This window comes from Pantherophis guttatus, chromosome 2 (assembly GCF_059756535.1).
Source record: "Pantherophis guttatus breed Tessera chromosome 2, ASM5975653v1, whole genome shotgun sequence".
NCBI classification, from domain to species: Eukaryota; Metazoa; Chordata; class Lepidosauria; order Squamata; family Colubridae; genus Pantherophis; species Pantherophis guttatus.
The window spans coordinates 228574034-228601234 of NC_142064.1; the positions used below are offsets into that span (position 1 = coordinate 228574034).

The 27201-nt window shown below is 42.8% G+C and overlaps 1 long non-coding RNA gene across 1 annotated transcript; it reads right to left on the reverse strand.

Annotated features, from left to right (window-relative positions):
- Positions 1 to 2376: 2376 nt before the first annotated feature.
- LOC148115542 (uncharacterized) lies at positions 2377 to 27201 on the reverse strand. The gene is made up of 2 exons (XR_015731680.1): positions 26981 to 27201; positions 2377 to 3153 (listed from the first exon to the last, which is right to left on the reverse strand). It is a non-coding gene; the product is annotated as an uncharacterized LOC148115542 (long non-coding RNA).

Sequence of the window (27201 nt, forward strand, 5' to 3'; positions counted from 1 at the left end):
TATGCAGTTCCAGGCACCACACTTTCTGAGAATTTGAAATAGGTTCAGAGAAGAACAAGAGCCTAATCAGGGAACTAGAAATTAAGATGGAAGTTGAAAGAATTGAGCAAGCTCTCTTGCGCGAAAGACAAGACCCTCAAGTGTAGATTAGATTAGCATCAACAGCACTCAAGTGGGTTAAATTTAGTTCTCTTGTGGCTACGTAGAGATTCCAGGCTGATCACCCTTTTCACTCTGCCCCAGGTTCTGCCATCCCTTCTCCTGCACATGAGAAGAGCAGTCTTCAAAACCTTGAAAGGCCATTACATAGAAGGTCAAGCCTTTTTCCCATCATTCTATAGAGCATGGAATAATAGGTTTAAGTCTCAGCAAGGCTGATTCCAATTTAATCTTTTCAGTGAGCATTCACTAGAGGGGTTCAAACAGAGACTAGGTAACTCACTGTCCCATATGTTTTAATTTGTATTCACTAAACAAAGTATTGGACACTGATGTGAATCTACTCTTCTAGCTCTGAATCTATTCTATTCCAAAGGAATAATAACACTTAGAATTCATTCTCTCTGTGTTTTGTTCCAATGTTATTTACATGGCTAAATACAAAGAAGGCAATCTGGTTTTACTCTTCATAATTAAAATGTTGCTTTATTGGGAAAATAATGTTTACATTCTAATAGCCCAGTATAACTCCATCAGATCAGAGATTAAAATAGCTGTTCTGAAAATAAAGATGTGTTTAGAAGCACTCATAGCTCAAAAACAGCACATGTTTTGCACGAAAGTTGTAAATTTAATCCCTGGCATATTCAACTATAAGAGAAAAGGGTGGAGGTGATGTGATACATAAGAGAATTGCTCTTGATTTCCATTTCTTGAGTAGATGGATGAATAGCCTAGCCTAGGATAAAGTGGTAACGCTTCCACATAAATTAGATATAAATTAAATTATAAATTAGATAGGGCTTTGAGTCTTCTGCTTGAACATAGCATTGACTTTCATGTAAGAATATTCCAACATATCTTCCTATAAAGGTAAAGGTAAAGGTTCCCCTCGCACAAATGTGCTAGTCATTCCTGACTCTAGGGGGCAGTGCTCATCTCCGTTTCAAAGCCGAAGAGCCAGCACTGTCCGAAGACATCTCCGGGGTCATGTGGGCGGGATGACTAAACGCCAAAGGTGCATGGAAAGCTGTTACCTTCCCACCAAAAGTGGTCCCTATTTTTCTACTTGCATTTTTTTCAACGTGCTTATGAACTGCTAGGCTGGCAGAAGCTGGGACAAGTAACAGGAGCTCACCCTGTTACGCAGCACTAGGGATACAGGGATACTCACTCCTATACAGTGAGACTATTTTTTTTACAATCCTGTTTATTGCAGATTCTTAGTCTCCTAATCTGCTCTTGCATAACATTAGATTCCCTCAAAACAAATATGTGTGAAAGACATTTCACTGTCATGCACAAGCTTTTCCGGGAAGATGTCTATAAACTTGAAACCAGACTCCTGTCTGCATTTGCTTGTGCATTTCCATGTGAATTTAACTTTCTACAAATCTGGCATCTATCTAGATTACAAGAGAGAATTTATCTTCTCCTCCTCTCTGTAGACTCAACTAGGTTTTAATATGTCTTCCCTTTTAATGGCCTTTTGCCCTCAGTAGTTGGTTATATTGGATAGGTGAGGCTGGTCTCTATCTTCTGTCCTTTATTTTTTATTTATTTATTTATTTATTTCATCAAGCACACATTAGATAACAGACATAAGTACAAACATAATTATGAATACATGAAATGGATACGAATAAAAGGGAACATTAGGACAGGGATGGTAGGCACGCTGGTGCACTTATGCACGCCCCTTAAAGACCTCTTAGGAATGGGGTGAGGTCAACAGTAGACAGTCCAAGGTTAAAGCTTTGGGGGTTTGGGGATGAAACCACAGAGTCAGGTAGTGCATTCCAGGCATTGACTGCTCTATTGCTGAAGTCGTATTTTCTGCAATCAAGTTTGGAGCGGTTTACCATAAGTTTGTATCTATTTTGTGCTCATGTATTGTTGTAGTTGAAGCTGAAGTAGTCATTGACAAGTAGGACATTGTAGCAAATAATTTTATGCTACTTAGGTCAGACTGAAGGCAGCATAGTTCTAACTTGTCTAAGCCCAAAATTTCAAGTCTGGTGGCATAAGGTATTCTATTGCAGGTAGAGGAATGGAGGACTCTTCTCGTGAAATATCTCTGGACTCTCTCAATTGTATTAATGTCTGATATGCAGTGTCGGTTCCAGACAGATGAGCTGTATTCGAGAATTGGTCTAGCAAATGTTTTGTATGCTCTAGTTAGTAGTACAATATTACCAGAGAAGAAGCTACGCAAGATTAGGTTAACAACTTTTAATGCCTTTTTGGCGATGCTGTTACAGTGAGCTCTGGCACTTAGATCATTTGAGATGAGTACTCCAAGGTCCTTGACAGAGTGAGGGTCGTCTACGAGGTCTTATCCGCCCAGCTTGTATTTTGTGTTTTGATTTTTTTTGCTAATGTGTAAGACAGAGCATTTGTTGGTTGAGTTGTTGGAGTTGCCAATTGTTTGACCATTCTGACAGATAGTCAAGGTCTTTTTGAAGGATAGCAATATTGTCAGTGGTGTTGAATAGTTTTTGTCTCCCAAGGAAACAGATCAGGAACATTTTTTGTGGTCATGCTGGCTAACACTGAAAGTCTTCTACTGAGCATCAGTTTGTCTAGGCAAGGGGTTGGATAACATTGCCCCAACAGCCTGTCCTTGTATGCAAGCTTATGTCTGCAGGAGGGTGCTAAGACTTCATTTGCATCCAATGAATTTTAGCTGATAGGCTGTCATAATATAGCCGTTATAGAAATAACATTTCTAGTATTTCCTGCTTCAGTTTGCAGCTTTACAAAGAAATCGAATATTTCAGACCTCTGTACCAGGAAGCTGGGTTCTTTCCAACATTCCCCACACTGTCAAGTTTAGACATTGTTGAAAAGCAGCTCCTAATCACAATCAACTGACTTAACAGCATTTGAGCAAGGCAAACAGATGGGACCCCATCATTTGGCATCCAAGACTTAACATCACTGGATTTTACTGAAGGTTTTTGCTCACAGCTTTTGGTTCCTCCTCCTTAGCATCTGTTGAAAGGAATCGGGGGATGGGGAAGAAAAAGAGAGAGAAATATAGATGAGTCATTTACTTGTGTTTACAAGTGAAGCCGACCCATATGGGGCTATTTAATCTATCCCTCCTCCTTTAGCCAGAGGGCCTAATTTGTCGCGCGCACACCATAATCCACTGACAGAGAGCAAGACCTGCCTCCAGCAGCTGGATATATTTTTCTTGCAGAACCCAGAGGTGAACAGGCCATCGGAATTAAGAATAAGTATCCATTTCTAAAGAATTCTGTACTGGAACTTGATGAAAGCCAATACACCTCCTTTCCCTCCCCAATAAAAACATAAATCAGGTTCTTTGCTTCGGGAATGGTTGAACCAGGCTTAAAGAAAGCCGTAGTCCTGAATTTTGATGAGATGATCTTCTGGTAATCAAACACTCATGGCAAGGACTTAAAAGACCCTTGGGGGTGAAGCTCAACTTCTGGTGATGTTAGAGGCACATCTGTATAGTTGTCTTGGCAATGATACAGGGATTATTTGTTACTGGTTTCTTCAGGGATGTTTGATCAAGTTCCCAATCTAATCTAAAGTATAGTACAGCCCTGGGAGTTTTCAGATAGCCTGGGAGATGGAAACGTTTATTGTCTGAAGGTGCCCTATAACTATGAGGCAGTAAGAAGGATCTGCTTCATGAGCTGCAGTTGATTTATCTACTAATGCTCCTTCCAGAAATGTAAGACTCTTTAACATCCTTGTTAGTCTGCTGAAATATATTCCATGAGGGTTTTCCTGGAATTTTTTTCCTCCAAATGTATAACTGATCCACAATCCAATTTAAAACAACGAAAAGGGAGATACTCCAACTTTCCATTAGGTGCCAGCAAAAAAAAAAGATTATTTCAAGATAGTTTTAGCACTTAAGTAAGGTGTATTTGCACCAACTATTTACATTTTTTTTTTAGTTTTTGTTATTTGATTTGGTCTCCTGATTATATCCCTTCACCATGTTATTGATCATTTAAATGATGTCAATGTGCTTTTATAAGAGACATGGCACCAATCCTATCTTCTATTTCTCCACTTTTGTGCAATAAGGTCTTCTTTTTGAATTGGATTTTTTCACCCCACCTTGGGAATTACATAGATATGTTGTGTATTATTATAGAGACAGACCACACAGAGCCAACACATATTGGACAGCCCTCCAATAAATCAGCTACTTTTTATTATAGTGATTATCATAGATTGTAACTAACTTTTAATGAATTATGGTATTACGGTTATGCTAAGGGGGATTAGAGAGCTGAGATTTAGTAGACATTGAGGGATATTGAGTAGAAAATGAAGGGAGGGAGGGAGGGAGGGAGGAAAGGAAGGAAGGAAGGAAGGAAGGAAGGAAGGAAGGAAGGAAGGAAGGAAGGAAGGAAGGAAGGAAGTCCTCCAAGGTAGAGATAAATGGAATGTTTAAAGCAAAGTTACTGAGTGCAACACCGACAGCTTAACTGAAAATCTTGCCTATTCTTTCTCTAATATGAAGGCACACCCTCCCACATTAAGATGCCCACACATTCTTCAACATCTGCTCCCTATGCTATTAGAATTTGATGGAGGGCTGTCTACATCTTGCTAGAGGGAGGCAAAAAAAATATCTGATGGCTTCCCTTTCCCTATGCATCCCAAAACCAGCTGGCATGGCATTTGCAAGTATTTTCAGCAGTGGCTGTGGGATGGAACCCTCCACCATATCCAAGGCTACAAGAGAGAGTAGGTGTCTCCATTACTTTTTTGTGTTGCCCTCCAGCAAAGAGAAGAAGAATATCTGGGAGTTCAAAAATGGCTCACACCAGTGCACCCAATTCTTTGCATTGCTGCCATGCTCCTACATCTTGCCTAGTTACAATCCTGGTAAGCTAACCATGAATGCTCTCTCCCTAAAGTTCTCATAACTGCACTCTATATATCCCTACTTGGCTCTGGGTACTTTCTGACCCCAAAACTACCCAGTGATTCCACCAAGCTCATAGGCAGAGGGGCTGAGGAGCAAACATAGTCAGTGATTATAGGAGCTTGATCACCTCATCACACAGTGCATGATTGATGGACTTGCATCAAAGAATTGCTGACTGGGGTGGGGGTGGGAGTGGCTGTTAAAAATACATATTTTTCAAATTTATTTTCTGTTTCTCTCATTCTTTTCTGAACCAGTATCTGAGAGAGAGAAATACTATCAGCTTCTGGGCAAGGTTAAAAATATATATATATGTCAAGATGGCAGCCATCATGGCAATATCAAAACTTTTACGTGTGATGCTAATCATGTCCAAAAAGGGGCCTCGCATTTATTTATTAAGAAAATGTATATGGTAGCCCAATTCACTCGTGATTCTGGGCAGCTTACAGAAGTAAAACTCCACATACAAAACCCTCAACTCCCCCCTCCCGCCGCCCAGACAATCATCAAACTGGATGAGATCTTTATCACCCTGGAGTCACCAGGTCTACTGGCAAAACCAGGCCTTCAGGGGCTTTCAAAAGAATATCAAGGTGAAGGCCAATCTTATTTCCATGGAGATTGTGAGAGAAACATTCCCTCACAGTTGCTGTGCCTATTAATGGCCTTTGGCTTAGACAATTAAATAAGGCAATCAGAGAGCAGCTCCTGGCTTTGAATCTCCCGAGCTTTTCTATGCCCTCCCCTAACTGCCACTGTGACAGTATAAAAGGAGATGCTTGCCAGCAGACATTTTTTCTCTTCGGGATCAGAGGCAGAGCTGAAGTCACTAAAGCCTCTTCCTTCTGAGGAAGAAAAGCCCGAACTCCAATCGCATAGAGCAATTGCACCAGAGAGCTGACAGGACACTTAAGAAAGAGAATGACATCTAATATTCTTTTTGAATAGACCTTGTTTTATTTTATGTAAATAAAAACAGTTTAGTGTAAACTGCTTGTGAGGCTCATTTGTTCTAGTAGATTGACCTGGTTGGGCCATGAGGGGGGGTTCCCCTCGTGGATATGTGCCCACCAGGTTTCCGAGCATTCCATCAGCCGAGAGCTCAGGGCAGGGGTGGGGGGGTGGCGGTTATTATAAAGGAAAGTCTTGATCCGAGGGAGACCACTGTTCCACAGATAGCCGGATGTGAGTCCCTTTTTGTGAGATGGGGTCGTGGAGTACAGATGGGCTTGTTGATCACGTACCTGGCTCCCTGCTGCGTGGCAACGGCCCTGCTCAAGCTGCTCAACGTCATAGCTGAGGTGGCGGTTGGTACCCCCAGACTTCTAGTCATGGGGGATTTCAACCTGCCATCTGTCAGCGAAACGTCTGAGGTGGCTCGGGAGTTCATGGCTTCCATGACGGCCATGGACCTTACTCAGTTAATTCATGACCCCACTCACACGGGTGGACACACTCTGGACTTAGTTTTTGTCTCTGGTCAGTGGTCGAGTGGCCTTGATACAGGGGATATAGTCATCGAACCCTTGTCATGGTCTGACCACTCACTCCTTCAACTGGACTTTCTAACCGCTGCACCCTGCCGCAGGGAGGTGGGACCGACCAGGTGGTTCCGCCCCAGGCGCCTGATGGACCCTGATAGGTTCCAGATGGAGCTTGGGCCATTTCCTGAGACTCTGGCTCATGACTCGGCTGAGGACCTGGTGGCCGCCTGGGATAGTGCGGCTGCCGGAGCCTTGGACCGTGTCGTGCCTTTGCGGCCTCTGACCCGGCACCGAACTCACCTAGCTCCTTGGTTCTCCGAGGAGCTTAGGGAGATGAAGCGCCAGAAAAGACGCCTGGAGAGTAGTTGGAGGACCAGCCGCTCCGAATCCGACCGAACACTGGTGAGGTCTCATATTAAGACCTACCTAGTGGCAATAAAAGCGGCAAAATCTAGCTATTTTGCCGCTCTTATCGCGTAATCAGATAATCGCCCGGCCGCCCTGTTTAGGGTGACCCGCTCCCTCCTCCATCTGGAAGCGCGGGATGACCCCTTGCAGGGCCGAGCTGAGGACTTTGTGCAGTATCTGTATGACAAAATCGCTCAGATTCGGGAAGGGCTGGCCTCTGACTGGGTATGTCCGGACGGGATGACTGAGGCAGGTCTTGAGAGTGTTATCTGGGGGGAGTTCAATCCTGTGGCTCCCGAGGACATGGACAGGGTCCTGGGACGGCTGAACATGACCACATGTTTATTGGACCCGTGTCCCTCCTGGTTGGTACTGGCTTCCCGGGAGGTGACACGAGGCTGGCTCCAGAAGATTGTTAACGCTTCTTTGAGTGAGGGGGTCCTGCCGGCCGCTCTGAAAGAAGCGGTTGTGAGGCCCCTCCACAAGAAGCCCTCTCTGGATCCGGCTGTTTTGGCTAACTATCGTCCAGTCTCCAACCTTTGCTTCGTTGCGAAGGTTGTTGAGAGTGTGGTAGCGCAACAGCTTCCCCGGTACCTGGATGAAACTGTCTATCTAGACCCGCTCCAGTCCGGCTTCCGGCCTGGGCACAGCACGGAAACGGCATTGGTCGCATTGGTGGATGATCTCTGGAGGGCTCGGGATAGGGCTTGCTCCTCTATCCTGGTCCTGTTAGACCTCTCAGCGGCTTTTGATACCATCGACCATGGTATCATGTTGCACCGGTTGGCGGGGTTGGGGGTGGAGGGCACCGTTCTGCGGTGGTTCTCCTCCTACCTCTCTGACCGGTCGCAATCTGTGTTGACGGGGGGGCAGCGGTCGACCCCGAGGCACCTTGCTTGTGGGGTGCCACAAGGGTCGGTCCTCTCGCCCCTTCTGTTCAACATTTATGTAAAGCCGCTGGGTGAGATCATCCGTGGCGTCGGGGTGGAGTTCCATCAGTACGCTGATGACACCCAGCTGTACATCTCCACCCCAGGCCACCCCAACGATGCCCTTGAAGTGATGTCCCAGTGCCTGGAGGCCGTGCGGGCCTGGATGGGGAGAAACAGGCTCCGACTCAACCCCTCCAAGACCGAGTGGCTGTGGCTCCCAGCGTCCCGATATAGCCAGCTGACGCCATCGCTGGCTATTGGGGGCGAATCACTCGCCCCCACGGAGAGGGCTCGCAACTTGGGCGTCCTCCTGGACGCACGGCTGTCTCTAGAAGACCATTTGACGGCCGTGGCCAGGGGGGCTTTTTATCAGGTTCGCCTGATACGCCAGTTGCGCCCCTTTCTAGATCGGGACTCTCTACGCACAGTCACTCAGGCACTAGTCACTTCCCGCCTGGACTACTGCAACGCTCTCTACATGGGGCTCCCCCTGGGGTGCACCCGGAGGCTCCAGCTGGTTCAGAACGCGGCCGCGCGGGGGATTATGGGGGCGACGAGGTGCTCCCATGCGATACCTCTCCTGCGCGAGCTGCACTGGCTCCCGGTGGTCTTCCGGGTGCGCTTCAAGGTGTTGGTGACCACCTTTAAAGCGCTCCATGGCTTAGGGCCGGGGTACTTACGAGACCGCCTACTGCCACCAATAGCCTCCCACCGGCCAGTACGCTCGCACAGAGTGGGCCTCCTCAGGGTGCCGTCCGCCAGACAATGTCGGCTGGCAACCCCCAGGGGGAGAGCCTTCTCTGTGACGGCGCCCACCCTCTGGAATAACCTTCCCCCAGAGTTACGTATAATAACAGACCTCCAGATTTTTCGTCGGGCCCTGAAAACCTATTTATTTCAACTAGCTGGGCTGGCTTGAGCTAAATTTTAAATTGATTTTAAATTGGGTTGTTTTAATTTACGGCCAGAATATTTAATTATTTTAATACTGTTTTTTAAATTTTGTATGCTTTGTTTTTACTTAGGCTGTGCACCACCCTGAGTCCTATTTGGAGAAGGGCGGTATAGAAATTTAAACAAATAAATAAATAAATAAATAAAAGAGATAAGGTTATGGTCCATCGAGGCCCCCTCCATCACAGAGATGATATTCCACAAGGAGGGAGCTACCACAGAGAAGGCCCTTTTTCTTAGTCCTACCAACCAGCTGGACCTCCTTAAAAGAGGGGACTCATAACATACCCTGCCTCCCCATTCTGAAGGGTCAGGTAGATGAATTTGAAACATTTGGGAAATCATCGCCCTTGGTATTCTTCCTAGTTTTGCCACACAGATAACAATGTGGCAGCCCCCAAGGCAGTTTTCTGTTGTCTGTTACCAAACAGTAAAGATGGAAGATGTTTAGGACAGAGCTGTCAAACTCCCGGCCTACGGGCTGGATGCATCATTGGCCACACCCACAGTTTAGCGAAGGGGGGAAAAGTCCCAATAGTCACATGATGCCACCATGACAATGGTAGTTTGACACTCCTGGTTTAGGATATCAAAAAGACCTCCACATATTCTATAATTGTACTGAATAAACATGGCATAAGTTAATACCTGAACAACTTGGCTTTCTTGGGGAAAAAAAGTTCAGATCATCAACCCCTTCTGCTCTTCCAGAAAAGCCCCTGTAGTTCTTTTTGCCTCCATCAGACTCAGAATTATTTAAAACTGGAGAAGTAATCAAGATGTAAATTTATGCAAGATTAAATGGATCATCATATGGCTTCCAGCATTGTCACCAATGGGTGGCCCATTAGAAATCTGCAAACTCAAAAAACGGTCACAGCCGGATGGCCTTTGGATTCTTCAGAATGCCAAGAAACTGCTTCAGTCTAGGTCTCAATGAGATCTAGAAACTTAATCCAATTGTTTACAAGTCATTGCCAGAACAATTATTTGTAAGATCAGCACACTAGGAAACAAAAACAAGGGAAGAGTCAACACTTTTCTTCCTCACCGATGCTGCTAACCCCAAGGTGACAGGCAAACATTTTAAACCTAACTTTTCCCATCGCCGCACCCCCACGCTAAAAGTGCCATGCTGCCTTCTTTTTTTTTTCCTGCCTATCACACCAGGCCTCCACATCTCGGTGAGACAAACAGCAGCAGGCAGCCAACATTTCTTTCCGATTTCTACTTTCTTGCTGATCTGTCCTCCCGTGGTGGCAATGCCTGTGGTCATATTTGCAAAATGCACAGATAGACCTTTGCCTCCGGATCAAGGGCTCTTTGTAGGTTTCCTTCACTTGCTTTGCTTCGAAGGCTTCTGATTAGCATCTTAATTGAGAGGGCTGAGGTGGCAGCTGCTAATTATTCTCCTGCAAGTCATCCTGCCAGCATGACTAGGAACAGGTGGCAGCAGGGCTGAATTTAGCTCACAAGCTTTCGTGCACAGGCGGGCAGGGGAGGGCCAGCTAATGAGAGGTTTCTGCCATAAAAGAAATCTTATGGCCCAGTTTTAGTGCCCCCCCCCGGCCACTACCGCCCCTCAGAGCCAGAATAAATGGCTGCTGTTATTGAGTAAGGTTGATCTTCCTAGTTGCTACCTTGTGCCTAAAGCACGAGTTCCAAACCTGGCAACTTTAAGACTTGTGGACTTCAACTCCCAGAATTCTTTAGTCAACCATGCTGATTGGGGAATTCTGGGAATTGGAGTCCACAAGTCTTAAAGTTGTCAAGTTTGGGAATCCCTGCCCTAAGGTTAGACAAGAAGAGCCTTAGCTCCTGCAGCATCGCAGGGTGGGGCAGGAATGGCCTATCTGTTTCAGGTAGGTGATAGCAGTGATAACTGTCTGAATGTCTTGAGTAGCCCCAAGCTGCCTCCACAGTTTTTAATTTCATCAGTCATGATATTCTATGGATCACCTGGGAGTATTAGAAAGGAGGCTCTTTGGGATGGCGGTTCCAGTCAGGGGTGGCTGGGGTACCACAAGGTTGTTAGATACTACAGAGTTTCACACTTTTCCCCCCATCATCACCCCTGTTACTTCACATCTATATGAAGCCATTGAGGAGCTCATCAGTCATCATGGGGTCAAATATTACCAATAAGTGTGAACACATTTGTAAGTGAATCTTAAGCTTCCTAACAAACAGGAAGCAGCAGATGAAGCTAAGCAGAATAACATCAGATATCTGTACAATTAGCACAGGGCCCCCCCCAAGGCTGTGTGCTCTCCCCACTTCTTTCTGTATACCAATGACTGCATCTATAACGATACAACTGTTAAACTACTGAAGTTCGCAGATGACACAACAGTGATTGGTCTCATTCGAGACAATGATGAATCCACATACAGACAGGAGGTTGAGCAACTAGCCTCGTGCGACCGGAACAATCTGGAACTGAACACACTCAAAACCGTAGAAATGGTGGTGGACTTTAAGAGAAACCCTCCCATACTTCCACCTCTCACAATACTAGACAACATAGTATCAACAGTAGAGACTTTCAAATTTCTAGGTTCTACCATATCGCAAGATCTAAAATGGACAGCTAACATCAAAAACATCATCAAAAAAGCACAACAAAGAATGCCCAAGGAGCTGCTGATACAGTTCTACAGAGGAATTATTGAGTTTGTCATCTGCACCTCCATAACTGTCTGGTTTGGTTCTGCAACGCAACAAGACAGACACAGACTTCAGAGGATAATTAGAACTGCAGAAAAAACAGTTGCTACCAACCTGCCTTCCATTGAGGACCTGTATACTGCACAAATCAAAAAGAGGGCTGTGAAAATATTTACAGACCCCCTCGCATCCTGGACATAAACTGTTTCAACTCCTACCCTCAAAATGACTCTATAGAGCACTGCACACCAGAACAACTAGACACAAGAACAGTTTTTTCCCAAACACCATCACTCTGGTAAACAAATAATTCCCTCAACACTATCAAACTATTTACTAAGTCTGTACTACTATTAATCTTCTCATCGTTCCCATCACCCATCTCCTTCCACTTATGACAGTATCACTGTAACTTTGTTGCTTGTATCCTTACAATTTATATTGATATTGATTGTTTCCTGATTGCTTATTTGTACCCTATGACTATCATTAAGTGTTGTACCTTATGATTCTTGATGAACATATCTTTTCTTTTATATACATTGAGAGCATATGCACCAAGACAAATTCCTTGTGTGTCCAATCACATTTGGCCAATAAAAAAATCTGTTCTATTCTATTCTATATCCTGGTGAGTCTCGTGTATAACATCTTGGCCCTGAGCAAACATGGGATGTGGTAGATCTCCCTGGGGTTTTAGGATCCAGATGGGGAATGTCAGGGCCAGACACAATTCCAGAAAAAAGAAACGGCTGTAGAAATGGGGATAGCCTTGCCTTCCCCAGGCTGGTTTGCAATTTAGGAGCCTTTTGGGACTCACAGCTCCTGCTTGAAGAACTGAGAACAGCTGGGGCCAAGATGGCTTTACTGGTTATGGTGCAGTGTTTATGAATGTTCCTGGACTGGGAGTCCCAATTTATTGTCACCAGTGCCTTTGTCATCTCCCATTTGTATTATTACAATCCACGCTCCGTGGGACTGCCTTTGAAAACCATCCAGAAGCTTCATCTGCTCCTACTTAAGTAGAAATGGGAAGTTTCAAAGTTCTCCCTGCAGTAGCTACCAGTTGGCTTTCTGTATTGCTCAGGACCTGTATATCTACAAGACCATATACTCTGAGTGGCCTCTGCATGTCCAGTAAGATGGGGATGAGCAGGTTTACTTCCCCTCTCTTCCCTTTCCTCATCTATAGAGCCTAAGGAATGGAGCCTTCTCTTTGCTGTTTCTAGAATAGCCTACCACCCAAGATCAAACTATACTCCACCCTGTAATGGTTTACAAGAGTTTACAAGAGTTGTGAAAAACTGGCTTTTTAAGAAGGTCCATAGGAATCTCCCACTCTGTGTTGAATGGGTGGTTCTCATCAGCTAAATTAGTTTCTTGTTTGGTTTGTTTGTTTGTTTGTTTGTTTGTTTGTTTGTTTTGGGCCTTAATATTTTCAATTACTGTTTTATTTCATTTCATTTCACTTTCATTTTGTTTTGATCTTTTTACTGTAGAAAGGATTCTGCCTAGAGTCCCACTAGATTGGAGTGGTATATAGGAGGGAGGGAGGGAGGGAGGGAGGAAGGAAGGCACGGGCATGCAGGCAGGCAGGCAGGCAGGAAGGAAGGAAGGAAGGAAATTTTGGATGTTGCTGCATTTCAACATTGAGAAAGCATATTAGAGCAGTTTGATAGTATCTACCAGGCTACCCTGTAATTCTGAGTATTGGATTTAAATCACCATAATTTCAACCATCATATCTATCCTGGCGGGAAGGTATGGGAAATGTAATTCTTGTAAAATTCATCTGGAAGAACACAAGCTGGGGACAGCTGGGCTAAATCCTGGAAACTCCCCTGCCTGTCAGTGCAGACATTTCTAGCAATGATCTAACTTCACATAAGGCTGCATTTAGGAAGGTTTTTTTCCCTGTGATAACAACCATCAGTTATGTCTGCAAGAAATGCAAGGGGAGGGCTACTTATGAATATTAAAGAATCTATGCATTAAAGTGACTGCTACTCTTAAACCAGTGAAAATTTTTTCAAGCTCCTGCAGAAGCCTTAAAAAAAAGTCTACTTTAATGAACACCAGAGTGCTGTGTGCTCATGTAAGAGCCAAACCACTTCTTCTTAATCATTTTCAAAGTATGCATGACCCTAATATTCATCATGTCATGACCGCCGCATTGAGTAACCCACATGTATGTGGGAGCCATAATAAAGAAAGTAGACATAACAGAAGACTTGTAACCAGCTTGGCATGATACTTAAGGTCCTGGATTTTGGAGTCTCAAAGTCCAGCCCCCATTCAATACAATTCATTGAATAATTTGTGACCAGTCGGTATTTCCCAGTCCAACATCTCACAGAGTTGTTCTGAAGCTAAACTGCCTTGAGCAATTAGTGCAACTATGAGATCAGACCACAATGATGACATCACCTAAAAATGCAGTGCATTTCAGTGGAGACCATTTGGACGTTGGGTTGTGACTCCTCAGGAGATATCGATTCAGCTGGCCCCTTTCATCAGAAGGGGTGCTAGGCTCCGAATCCTGAACCTGCACAATATTCCTGTTCTACATAACAGCCCAAATACCTTGGAGGACAATGGAACTTCGGCACAGAGCTTAGCCATTGCTTGGAATGGGGAGGTTTTACAGGAGCAAACAATTGCAGAACAGCCGGAAGATATACAAATGTCTAGTATTTTTACTTGTTATTACGAGTTAATGCCTTTTAATTTAACACACTTGCAAAGAAAGTTGCCAATTACAGGCCAGATATCCTGGTGCTTTTTTACTAGGATAATTAACATGCGGGAGCCCAGCAAGGTACTCGTATGCTTAGTCCTTGCCATTTTCTAAAAGTCCCTATATTCCTCAGTACCAGCTATTGTTAACAATCAGCAGTAAACTGGCACATGGGAAGTTTAATTTATGGCATTTTCTCTCTTAATTGGCATCTGTTTTGCAACATAATTAGTTTTAATGGGGCTGTTTCCCACTGAAATGTTTGGAACAAGGTGACAGGAATTCAACTACTATTGAATGTGTACATATGTATGTGCATGCATGTGCATATATAATACAATTCCGAGACCTGGGCTGCAGTAATCCAGATGATATGATCCAAAACATAGCTGAGAGATATCGTTTCTGTATCTCCTTGCAGCCTTGCAAATTTTTGCAGGTCAGATCTTTGGTCTTAGTCCAAGTCAGTGGTGAAATCCAAATTTTTTTACTACCGTTTCTGTGGGCGTGGCTTGGTGGGCGTGGTGTGGCTTGGTGGGCGTGGCTTGGTGTGCATGGCAGGGGAAGGATACTTCAAAATCTCCATTCCCTTCCCATTCCTGGGGGAAGGATATTTCAAAATCTCCATTTCCATCCCATTCTGGGGCCAGCCAGAGATGGTATTTGCTGGATCTCCGAACTACTCAAAATTTCCACTACCAGTTCTCCAGAACCTGTCAGAACCTGCTGGATTTCACCCCTGGTCCAAGTGTTTAGGGCTGCAGCCCTTTGTAGATTTTCCTGGTAGTGAGTGAGCCCCATCAAAATTGGACTTCGTATTCCTAAATAAAATATGCTACAATCAGCCTGCGCACTCTTCATTAGGTCGAGAGGGAACAAGATGCAGTAATGCCGGTGGTGGTCGAGCAATTTTGGGACGTAGAGGATATGATGAAGGGGGTGAAACATGTTAGGTCAGATGCTCAGAGAGATGCAAGCCAACAGCACTCCCGTTTTGCTGAAATGTCTATTCACAGCGGGCTTTGTGTATGTGAACGATTCTCAAGATTGTTGGGGTCATGGGAGCTTTGTGGGTGGATTGTCAGGCTGCCAGATTTGTGCAGGAGATTTCAGAAGAGAGCAGGAAAGGAAGAAACTTCTGGGTAACCAGGAATTTCTCAAATAAAGCAGACCAAATGCCTCCACTTGTGAGTTCCCATTGGATGCCAGCCATTGGTTGAAACAAGGTTGCCAGATGTTCCTTGCTTTGGATGATCCTTCTTTCTGGGTCTTAAAGAGTGTAGGAGCTTCACGTTTCTGTAACAATCCAGTCTTGATTTTACTGCACACACAAACACACTCACACAGTGCATGCATGACCTTTCGGGATCAGCTGTCCTTTATTTTGTTGGCAGCCTAGGATATGAGGCTAGCTCTGGGTAGATATTGATGCTTACATCATGCTGTTCCCTTTCAAAGTGAGCAAAGCTATGCAATGTTGCAGAAAAGGAGTAAGAAATTGTCAGCAAAAGAAATTAAAGCCATCATATGAGGTTGGGAAAAAGAAAAGGAAGTATAGCTAAATCTAGTTTACAGCATTCAATATAACTCTCCGTATAGTTGTGTTTGTGCAAACCATGCTTGCTTTCAACAAGTCATATATTACCTTTACTTCTTTTCAATTTGTCACCTCTTTCTTTCTGAGAATTTCATAATAAATTTTTTTAAAAATCTTTCCTTTCGTCTCAACCATTCTTTCCTCTTCCACATATTTCTGATTCAGTCCTTATTTGTTCTACAGATTAACAGATTTGAAAGGGACCTTGTAGATCATCTAGTCCAACCCCCTGCCCAAGCAAGATGTAGGGTGCAGGAGACCCTACACCATTTTTGACAGATGGCAGGCTGGTCTCTTCTTGAAAGCTTCCAGTGATGAAGCTCCCACAGCTTCTGAAGGCAAGCTGTTCCATTGGTTGATTGTTCTCACTGTCAGAAAATTTCTCCTTAGTTCTATGTTGAATTTCTCCTTGTTCAGTTTCCGTCCATTATTCCTTATCTGGCCTTGGAAAAGGTGCTTTGGAAAACAGCTTGACCCCCTCCTCTCTGTGGCAGCCCCTCAAATATTGGTACACAGCTATCATGTTTCCTCTGGTCCTTCTCTTCACTAGACTAGCCATGCCCAGTTCCTGCAACCGTTCATTGTATGTTTTAGCCTCCAGTCCCTTAATCATCCTGGTTGCTCTTCTCTGCACTCTTTCTAGAGTCTCAACATCTTTTTTATAGTGTAACCACCACAGTGTTACTGTGTTCCTCTTGGTCACTCATTTTTGTATTCAATCCACATTTGCACAGCAGCTATTAATTCTTGACCATCTCGTGTTTTTTTACCACGCACAATTCTTAAGAATCCCAACCCACTGCATTGAACTTAACTTGTAGGTTTCTCCTGACAGAACTCTCATTTGCATCTAACAAAGTGAGTCGAAGAATGTTCTTACACATAACCATTCTCTTTTCTTTCAAAGAATATTTATTCCTTGAAACCAACCACAAAGTTCCTGTCAAAAACGACACTGTTGGTCTTTGATGCATTCTTCCATTAGACATTCTATTTAAATCAATTGTTCTAGTTCTATAAAGAGTACTTTGCATTTTCACTACCTTTTATTCTTAACTGTTCCTTGGTCTTTTTTACTTGTATATGTGTACCCGTGTGTATATGTACATATGTACATATGTCTACATGTGTGTGTATGTACATATGTCTACATGTGTGTACATGTATGTGTATGTGTATATGTACATGCATATGGCCTGATAGAATTATTGAAAGATACAAGATAATGATAGATATCTTTCTCAGCCCCATTTTTTGCAGTAATGTTCTCTTATATGTATTTTCCCTCACCCACAGCCTCTTTCACTAACATAGTTCTAGTTCTACCAAGCATTGCTTTTCATACTTTCCAGTAGTGTAACTCCACATACTTTTCTGGCTATCCCATATCAAATCATTTTCTTGTATCCTTCAATAATTCTATCAGACTTTCATCATAAATATGATTTTTTTATTCATTTCTTTGCAATCTATAGGTAGGTTTGTGCTTCTTTGCACAAACCTATCTATAGGTTTGTGCTTCAATCATATGTTTAGGAGAAACATATGTTTTTTCTTAAACTGATACTTACCAATCACCATTCAAATTCATTCTTGGGCTTCCAAATGGGCCTATCTTTTTCTCTTTACTTTTTCTCTCAACAAAAAAAGGCGTGGATGTATTTATGAACTCCTGGCTGTTTCCTACTTATACATTTGGGTTAACAGAAGCATAATAGTTTCTCTTGGATCATTTTCAGAATGTTGCAGAATTTTCCTGAAACTTATCTCTCCCATTGTCATAGGTATTGGAGTGTAACATGCAGTTATCACCCAACAATGGATTCCTACTTTCATAAGCACACATAGCAGCCTGGATGAATCACTGCATATTTCATAGCATATATTTAGCCTTTTCATTTATAATTAAACCTACACCTTCACTTCTCTGCATGTATTCATCAGTTCCCCTCCACAAAAACAGATCAGCTAAACTCAACTTTATACATGTCTCTTTTCTCTTAGTTTTATAAGCCCACATGCATTTTTCTTTCATCCACTTAATAATTCTTGCTCTTTACCATTTGCTTCTCTTTCATCCATTGTCCAATATTCCATATGCTATGATTGTCCTAGTGCAATTGATCTCTGTTTCAGTCAATCAAGATTGTCACATAATGTTTTTTTACTAAGACAAAGGAAGTATGCACTAGATTTTCAACTTTTGTCCTATCAATGTACCTGCAGGTTCCTTCCTAATAGTAAACAGCTCAGGTCAGTTTACTATCAGAAAGCCTAGTTTTCCCCTAGTATGGTGACACTGTTAGATGGACTGTTCACTTGGTCAAGTAATGTCTTCTTTCAGGACGCTGATGTTCAGGAGCATTCTTTATATCCTGGTGAAGTGTGAAATAGAAAGATGTGGTTGGGCCCCAAATGCTTCCCATTCTATGCCACTGAATAAATCGGGTTGGATTCCTCACCGCGAGAGCAAAAGAAACTCATCCGCACAATTGCTATCAAGCACATTTTTGCTTCTTCCTGCTTGGCTTTGGTTGGCCTCCGTTATCATCCATAATAATAGAACAAGTATGGAAGATTGTGTGATTTGCCTCCATTCTATGAATACGAGATCTCTAACATAAAGACTTTTAAGCCAACACATTATTATTCCCATCATACCAGCTAGGAGGTATATGCAATATTGTGTGTTTGATCTGGTATTAAAAGCTGATTAAGGATTAAGACTGTATGGCTGTATTCATACAATATGTTTACCCAGGGATAATTGATGCATAATATGCTCAACAGAAAACTGCATGGATGTGTTCATGAAATCACTTGTCAACAGACTATCTTACCTAATTGAAAGAAACCCAATTTTCTGGATTTGTGCATCACACTGAACCATAAAATTACCACATAGAGTGGGTTCACATAATAAACCATGCTAAATGTGTTTGAACAGTGCTGTTGTATAAACCTCTGAGAACCAATATGAGAAGTGCATCGTCTGCTGTATTTGGCTGTACTGCCTCCACCAATGCTACTCACCACTTCCAAATTCAATGTGAATTTGTTTTAGTCTCTTCTTAGAATATATGAGTGGGTTCCTTCTCTAGCAATGGCAGAACAATCCATAAGCAAACGGGGTGGATTTTGATTTGGAGAAGCAGATCAAAGACAACAGATGTGCTATAATTTTGCAACCCTTCAATTGGCCTAATTTTATATATCTGAAATGCTTGCACTGCATATGTCTCTACATGTGCTGAATATAGAACTGTAACTCACACTCTCTCTCTCTTTCTTCAGATTTGAGTGTGTATCTCACATAGTCCTTAGATTTCATAAAACTATGCCAGTATCTCAAACAGTTAGTACCATTTAGGATCTGAGGAGATAGCAGTTTGGGGCGGTAACATTCCAACATGTTTTGCTGCCAGCAACTGAGCATGAAATGGTGCTTCTTCCAATGCTAGGGCCAACATTTTCAAATCATCCATCCAGACATTAAATCCTGCCTGCTTGTATTTTAACTTCTGCTACCTGATGCAGCTGGTTCCTCCACGCTGATGCCAACTGAGTTTTTACTTTTTACCAATGCTTTTTCACTCTCAACATCCTGTTTCTTCCCTCCCCAGAGGGAAATTTTTATGATGATATTTTTGGGGGTGTTTAAAGTTTCACCATCAAAGAAAGTGGATTCAACCTGGTGATCTTATAACATTAGTAAAAATGACTTCAAAGTGTACATCCATACTTTGGATTTTCAGGTGGATTTTTTTTTTTGCATTTCAAAAAGCAATTGGGAGCATTGTTTCCATATTTCTTTAGTTGTAGCAGTAAATTATAGTTAGAGGCAAGTCTTCTATGCTGTGAATGCAAAAACCTTTCAATTCCAATGTATTTCTCCTAATTTCAGTTTCATGCACTATTGGGTGATGCCTGATCAAATTTTGAACACAGCAAATGCCGTTCTGTTTTCACAAACATGTGCCCCAGAGTAGCAAGTACATCTGGAAGAAATATTGGCACAGCGTTGTCTCAGAAATGAAAGGGGCACCAGACCATGCCTTTGTTTGGCAGACTAAACTGTCATCCTAAATGTCAAAGCAGCCTAAGTACTGTTAGTTTACATTTGTTTCCTTTGTAATGCTAAAGCATTTACAAAATGCTTGGGGAGGGAGATTTCAGCTAAAAAGCAGCCAAATAATGATCCCCTTGAACTGAAATGGGAACACCAGCAGAAGTAAAGCTGTCACAGATTTTGGAAATAATACAAAGCATTGGAAATATTTCACTTTCTGGACTGGGAGTGAGGAATTTGGAACTCCAGTCATAAACAAAGACCAGAGAAGAATCTGAAAGAGTTTTTTGGAAACCACACAACAAATGCAAACATCTGAATGGAATAACAAAGACACAGAATGTGGACTTTCGGTAATATGAAGAAGGAAAGACTCTTAAGAACAAGAAACCAGAAAGGACAACACGCTCTGCCAGGAACGACTCAGATGAAAACAGACATATTATGTATTAAGCAGTGGGCAAAATTAGAAGCATTCTGATTGAACTCAATCTGTCTGTACATGAGCCTTGAGGAGTCAATCTTGCAAACAAAATACATCTTACAAGAAACAGATAGCTGGATGAACAACAACAAACAATTTTCTATCTCTATGAAAATGTCTATATCTGTCTTTCGTGTGTGTGTGTGTGTGTGTGTGTGTGTGTGTGTGTGTGATTTTGCATGTTTTTAAAATAAGGTGTAAGAGCAGAGTATGAATGAAGAAGTAAACTTATTGCATAGGATGCTTTTAGACTAGTGTTTTTAAACTTGGCAACTTTAAGATATAAAGGCTTCAGTTCCCAGTATTCCCCAGTCAGTATGCTGTGGCATCTCTTTTAAATATTACTTTTGGTTTTCTCCCATTCTGTTCCTGGCAGAGAAAGGATTTTTGTATACACAAGAAAGGGAATAGCACATAAGTATATTTTAAATTCTTTCCAACTCAATGAATTGTTAGAAAGGAATTATGTTGAGGGAATCTGGGTTCTATCTGTCTGTCTATCTGGTCAAATGTGTGGGTTTCCCTATATAGTTTCTTTTAAAAAAACCAATCACTTTCCAGCGTGAGAGCATCTCTCTTTCTAGAATGTTAGCATGTAAGAGGCACCTTGTTTGAAGAAATGAGGGAGCAAGCCTAAAACGCACATACACTTGCATGCAACCCAACTCTAAAAATCCAACTGTTCTGCGCTGGAGCTTTCTGATTTTGGTTGATGCCGTAGGCTTCAGCATTAGGATATTTTAAAGACAAAAAAGTAGCTACATCAGATAATTACTAAAAAGAAAGCTACACAAAGTTCCTCAGATTGTTCATGTGAATGTTTCTGGAATAGAACAATGGAGCAGTTGGATAGAAGAATGAAAATTTTCAACCTCCTCTCCCAGGAATTCTCTTTCCTACTATCATCACCTGTCACCCACAAGGTCTCTCACCTGGCATCTCTCCCCCATCTCTGGTGTGTGTGTGTGTGTGTGTGTGTGTGTGTGTGTGTGTGTGTGTGTGTGTGAATGAGAGAGGCTCATCTCCTGAGCTGCCTTACCAGTACATCCTTTAGGGTAGTATCAAAAAAGATAAATTACAGGGTCCTCTAGTTCATGATAAAACAGCATTTTAGAAAAAATATATAAAAGAAAATGCAGGTAGACCCCAGGATGGTACTGGTCTGCTATAAATTGTTCATTCTTTTCCCCAAAGTCCCATTTAAAACAAGGGACTGGTTTGTGTTTCAAACTGATTATATGAACATCCTAGAAGAAATTTGATATCATCACACATACGGTAGTCTGATAGATGGATAATAAATGGATAACAGAGTAAGGAAATATATTCACTTTCCTGATTTGCACAAGGAAAGAACAATAGAATTATTCTGACAAATAAATCAAGAATCTTAAAAGTCCAGTCAGGATCCCAAGTTCCTGCCTGGACTTTCACTTATTTCTACTAAAATACCAACACTTGAAGCATCTATTCCTCTGCTTCAGTTTTTCTAGACTCCCCACTTCTCGGTCATTCCAAACAGAGGTAGGTTTCAGCAGGTTCTGACTAGCTCTGGAGAACTGGTAGCGGAAATTTGAGTAGTTCGGAGAACCAGTAGTACAAATTCTGACTGGCCCTGCCCCCATCTATTCTCTGTCCTCCCAAGTCCCAGCTGATTGGGAGGAAATGGGAATTTTGCAGTAACCTTCCCCTAGATTGGGGAGGGAATGGAGATTTTACAGTATCCTCCCCCTCCCACACCCACCAAGCCACGCCCACAGAACTGGTAGTAAAACATTTTGAAATCTACCACTGATTCCAAACTTCAGTCAGTGACTATAAAGAAACATTTTAGTCCCCTGAATTTTCCAGTCACAGTTCACATGGAGTTTGGTCACTTGTTTCTAGAAAGGTCCCAGTGTTATCTGACTTTATGTCTGAAAGGAAATGTGGATCGGGACCAGGGGTGGGTTCTACTTACCTTTGCTACCGGTTCACAGTGGGGCCACACATGCGTGCTCTTCTGCGCATGCGCAGAAGCATTTTGATGACGTCAACGTCGGTGGGCGGAGCCTCCTGCCGGTTTTACTACCGGTTCTATAGAACCGGTGCGAACCAGGGGCAACCCACCATTGATAGGGACTGCCCTCAGTCTACTCAAAGTGATGTGAGTTTGAGTTCAGCCAGATTGTAGGGGAACTACAATCACACATTTTATTTTTTGAATATGCTTATATTATTACAATATGGCAATGATGAAAGCTTCCCCCACTTAGGCTTCTAGGCAGGCCACTGGAAGATACCAAATCAGACTTGGTACTACAGTGGTTTAAAGCACCCTGTTATTAACACAGCTGCCTGCAATTTACTGCTGGTTCGAATCTCTCCAAGGCTCAAGGTTGACTCAGCCTTCCATCCTTTCTAAGGTAGGTTAAATGAGGACCCAGTTTGTGGGGGCAATAAGCTGACTTTGTATAAATATACAAAAGTATGAAGGCTATTGCTTAACGCACTGTAAGCCGCCCTGAGTCTCCGGAGAAGGGCGGCATATAAATCAAATTAAAAAAAAAAAAAAGACTTTCAGCTTGATCCAGCAGAGGTCTTCTTCATTAGAGTGATTGTCTGTGACTCTAACCTTGGCAAGTTTAGGATGAATAGACTTCAACTCCCAGAATTCCCCAGCCAGAATCCACACACTGTAAAGTTGCCAGAAACACTGATCTAGGGTTCAGCTATGTGCACTGCCTGGTTGCCATTTCAGTAGAAAAAAAATTAAGGAGGTCAGAAATTATTGTCCTTTGTTAATCCTGCTACCCAATCAATGTGATCTCAGAATGGTTTTTATGCTCCACTCCAAAAATACTCTTATTCATATGGTGCTGCCTTGAGACCCTTGTGCTTTTTTGGGTACCTCACTTCAGCTTCTGGTAGGCTACCTCGCCATCCCTTCAACTAAGCCAGGGGTATCAAACTCGATTTCATTGAGGGTCGCATCAGGGTTGTGTTTGATCACTGGGCATGGCCAGGATGGGCATGGCCAGCTCAACGTCACTTGTGTCAGGGGCACCTGTGGTAGCCCGACTGCTCTGCCAGCGAAAACAGGCTCCTGAGCTGGCAGACAGTTGCAGGAGGCTGTGGCAGCCAAAAACAGAGCTCAGGAGCCCATTTTCACTTGCAGAAGCACCACGGGCCGGGCCGTCACTGTTTCCAGGGTGGCCCCATGGGTCAGATCTAAGGACCCCGTGGGCCAGATCCAGCCCCTGAGCCTTGAGTTTGACACCCCTGAACTAAGCCAACGCTTACTGTGACCTCTAATACCTTTTAATACCAATCTTTGCTATGAGTGTTATAACACACAAAAGCTATAACTCTTGTTGTGCAACTAGAAGACAGTTAGGAAATTACTATTTTTTTCTTCCCCGAGTTTCCTACTTTTCCTTGCACTAAAAAATGGCCTGCATTGCACCATTTCTTTTTTTCTCCAATAGCTTGAAATTAAAGGAGTTCAAGTTATAAATTACAACTTATATTGTAGATCATAAGTTATTTGGGCTACCTAGGAGCTCTAGTGAGTGGGAAATAGTAAAGCAATATACCATTGGAGCTTTTTGTTTGCTTGCTTGTTTTAAAGCAGTAGTTCCCAACCTTTTTGGCTGCATGGACCGGCAGTGGAATGCAGTGGCGGTGGGGAAGGAGGGAATAGTTTTGCGCACTCAACTTAATTCCATGCATGCGCAAATAAAGCTTTGCACGCTCACAACGGGCCACAGATTGGTGCCAGTGCATGGCCCAGAAATTGGGGACTCATGTTTTAAAGCACATGACAGAGTAGGAACTTCAAGGAACTTCTACTTAGAAGCAGGGGTGAAATGCTCCCGGTTCGGACCGGCTCGGGCGAGTAGGTAGCGATGGCGGCGGGCAGTTCAGAGAACCGGTAGCAAAAATCCCTGCCCCCGCCCCCCCATGCCCAGCTGAGCCACGCGATCATCAGAGCCTTTTTTTTCTTTTAAATGGCTCTGACCAGCCAAGCTCTGACGATCCCAGCTGAGTTGCCTGCTGATCAGCAACCCAGCTTGGATCGCCAGAGCCACGTAAAAGAAAAAAAACTTTTTCCCTTTTAAATGGCTCTGACGACTCCAGCTGAGTTGCCTGCTAACAGTAGTAAAAATCCCTCCCCCTCCCCCCCTCAGCTTGCTTACCTTAGCTGCTGGTCGCAACGCCTTCCTGTAAACCCTGCAATCCATTGCATCAGCAAGCAACTGAATCTCCCTGCCTGCAATCAAGCAGGCAGGGAGTTGTGGACTTCAACTCCCAGAATTCCTCAGCCAGCAAAGCAAAGCTGTCTGAGGAATTCTGGGAGTTGAAGTCTACAAGCCTTAAAGTTGCCAAGGTTGGAGACCCCTGTTATATTGGGTAAGTTTTTTTCCCCTTTGGGAGCTTTAAAAAAATAGTTAATTGGGTTTTTTTTTAGTTGTTCTTTTTTTAGACCTAGCCATTTAAAGTTTAGGAAGTTTTAAATTTAGCTGCTTTTATATAAAAATAAAAATAAATTAAAATAAAATAATATTTGTGCAGCTTTCTGAGATTTAGTGTGTTTATGTACTCTTTCACTCTAACTACACAAACACACAAAATCTCACAAAGCTGTATGTGGAATTTTGCGTGTGTAAAGTGTGAAAGTTGTTTTTTTGGGCTTTTTGTGGCTGTGTGAGGTTCCTGCTTGTTGCAGGGGCCATTTTGGATCTAGCATAGCTGCTTTTATATTGTGGGTGAGCCAGTTGTGTTGTGTTGTGTTTTGTAGGTTAAAAAAGGGCAAAGAAGTGACATTGACTTGGCCACGCCCACCTGACCACCAAGCCACGCCCTCCCAGTCACCTTACCACCAAGCCCCGCTCACTAATTAAGCCATGCCCACAGAACCGATAGCAAAAAAATTTAGATTTCACCCCTGCTTACAAGGCAAAGGTTATAGCCATTGTGTTCTTATAGCACTCATGGTTAGACTAGATCTGAAAGATATCAAAAAGAAATAGTGAAAAGATTTCCCCCCCAAAAAAGCTGTCTATTGTGCCTGCCTGTATTTATTTACAGAAGGCTTTGCTCACAGCAAGGAAAGTAATTGGCCATTGCTTTCCTGATACCAAAAGGTGGGAGGACACAGCAGCAAGGGAATTGTTCAATGGGAAAATATGATCGCATACAAGCTTGGATTGAATCCTTGCAAGCTGCTGCCAAAGTTCATCAGTCCTGACACAATTTTCTGAAGCAACTTCAAAGCCAAGTTGGCATGAGCAAAGGACAGGAGCAACTTAAACGGTAAATGCAGATACTGTATGTAATTAGTTAGAAATAGCACTTAGATGTTTATATCGCTTCACAGTGCTTTACTGCCCTCTCTAAGCTGTTTACAGAGTCAGCATATCGCCCGCAACAATCTGGGTCCTCATTTTACCGACCTCAGAATGATGGAAGGCTGAGTCAACCTTGAGCCAGTCAGAATTGAATTGCTGAACTGCTGGCAGCCGGCACTCATCCAGCAGTACTGCATTCTAACAACTGTGCCACCATGTTCCGCAGGTGGGAGGAGATTCCCGCCATCGGTGCTACCGGATCGCGTGATCCGGAGAGATCCAGCTGAATTTCACCCTTGGTATGGATCCCTCCAATCATAGGCTGCATCACACGTAAGTCTGTCAAAGTATGGCACATTCTATAGTGATGAAAGGTACAATGAATAAGATTAAATTCTAAATTAAAAATGAGTGTCTGTTTTCTCCCTCCAGTTCTTCTATAGGTAATCCTCGACTTACAACCACAATCAAACCCGAAATTTCTGTTGTTAAGACATTTGTTAAGTGAGTTTTGCCCCATTTTATGACCTTTCTTGCCCACAATTGTTAAGTGAATCACTACTGTTGATAAGTTAATTACCTGTTTGTTAAGTGAATCTGGCCTCCCCATTGACTTTGCTTGTCAGGAGGTCGCAAAAGGGGATCACATGACCTTGGGACACAGAAACAGTCATAAATATGAACCAGTTGCCAAGCGTCTGAATTTTGATCACATGATCATGGGGAAGCTGCAAAGGTCATAACTGTGAAAAAACGGTCATAAGTCACATTTTTCAGTGCCGTTGTAACTTTGAACGATCACTAAACAAACTGTTGTAAGTCGAGGACTATCTGTATTATACATTCATGCATGTAAATGAATGCACACACAGAAAGATAGAGATATATAAATATTTCCAGGATAAGTGAAATATTCATTTTCTTTTTCCCACTATTCCAAACTGAACTATTTTTCTTCCAAATAAGTAATGGGAAGTCAGCTTCAGTGCACAGAGCTTAACTTATCGAAATGTCAGTTAAATAAAAAGGGCTGCTTGCAAATAGCTCTTTTTTTAAGGACCCCAAATGTTATCTTTCCAGCTACCTTCCTAGCTACTCTTTATAAAGCTGAAGAAGATCATCATATGATACAGAAATAGTCTCCAGAACTGTAATTATAAACACAGAGAAATGTGGGGTTTTTTTTAAATGAAATAACAGCACTAAAAATAAAAATCCAAATACTTCAGTACCGTTACACGATGCCATCTTGCAGTTCCTCAAACATATGTTGCCATCTCAGGTCCATATGCTTTGCTGGTTGGCTTGCGCTAAAGTGAAGATAAGCTAGCTGCCCATAAATCTTCTGAAGAGACGGTGTTGGCCAAGAACCTTTGGTTTGGGCGTCTGCCAAATGGAATTCAAGCTGAAAGTGAGAAAGGTGCCCGCCAGAAATTCAAGGTCAGAAGCTGTG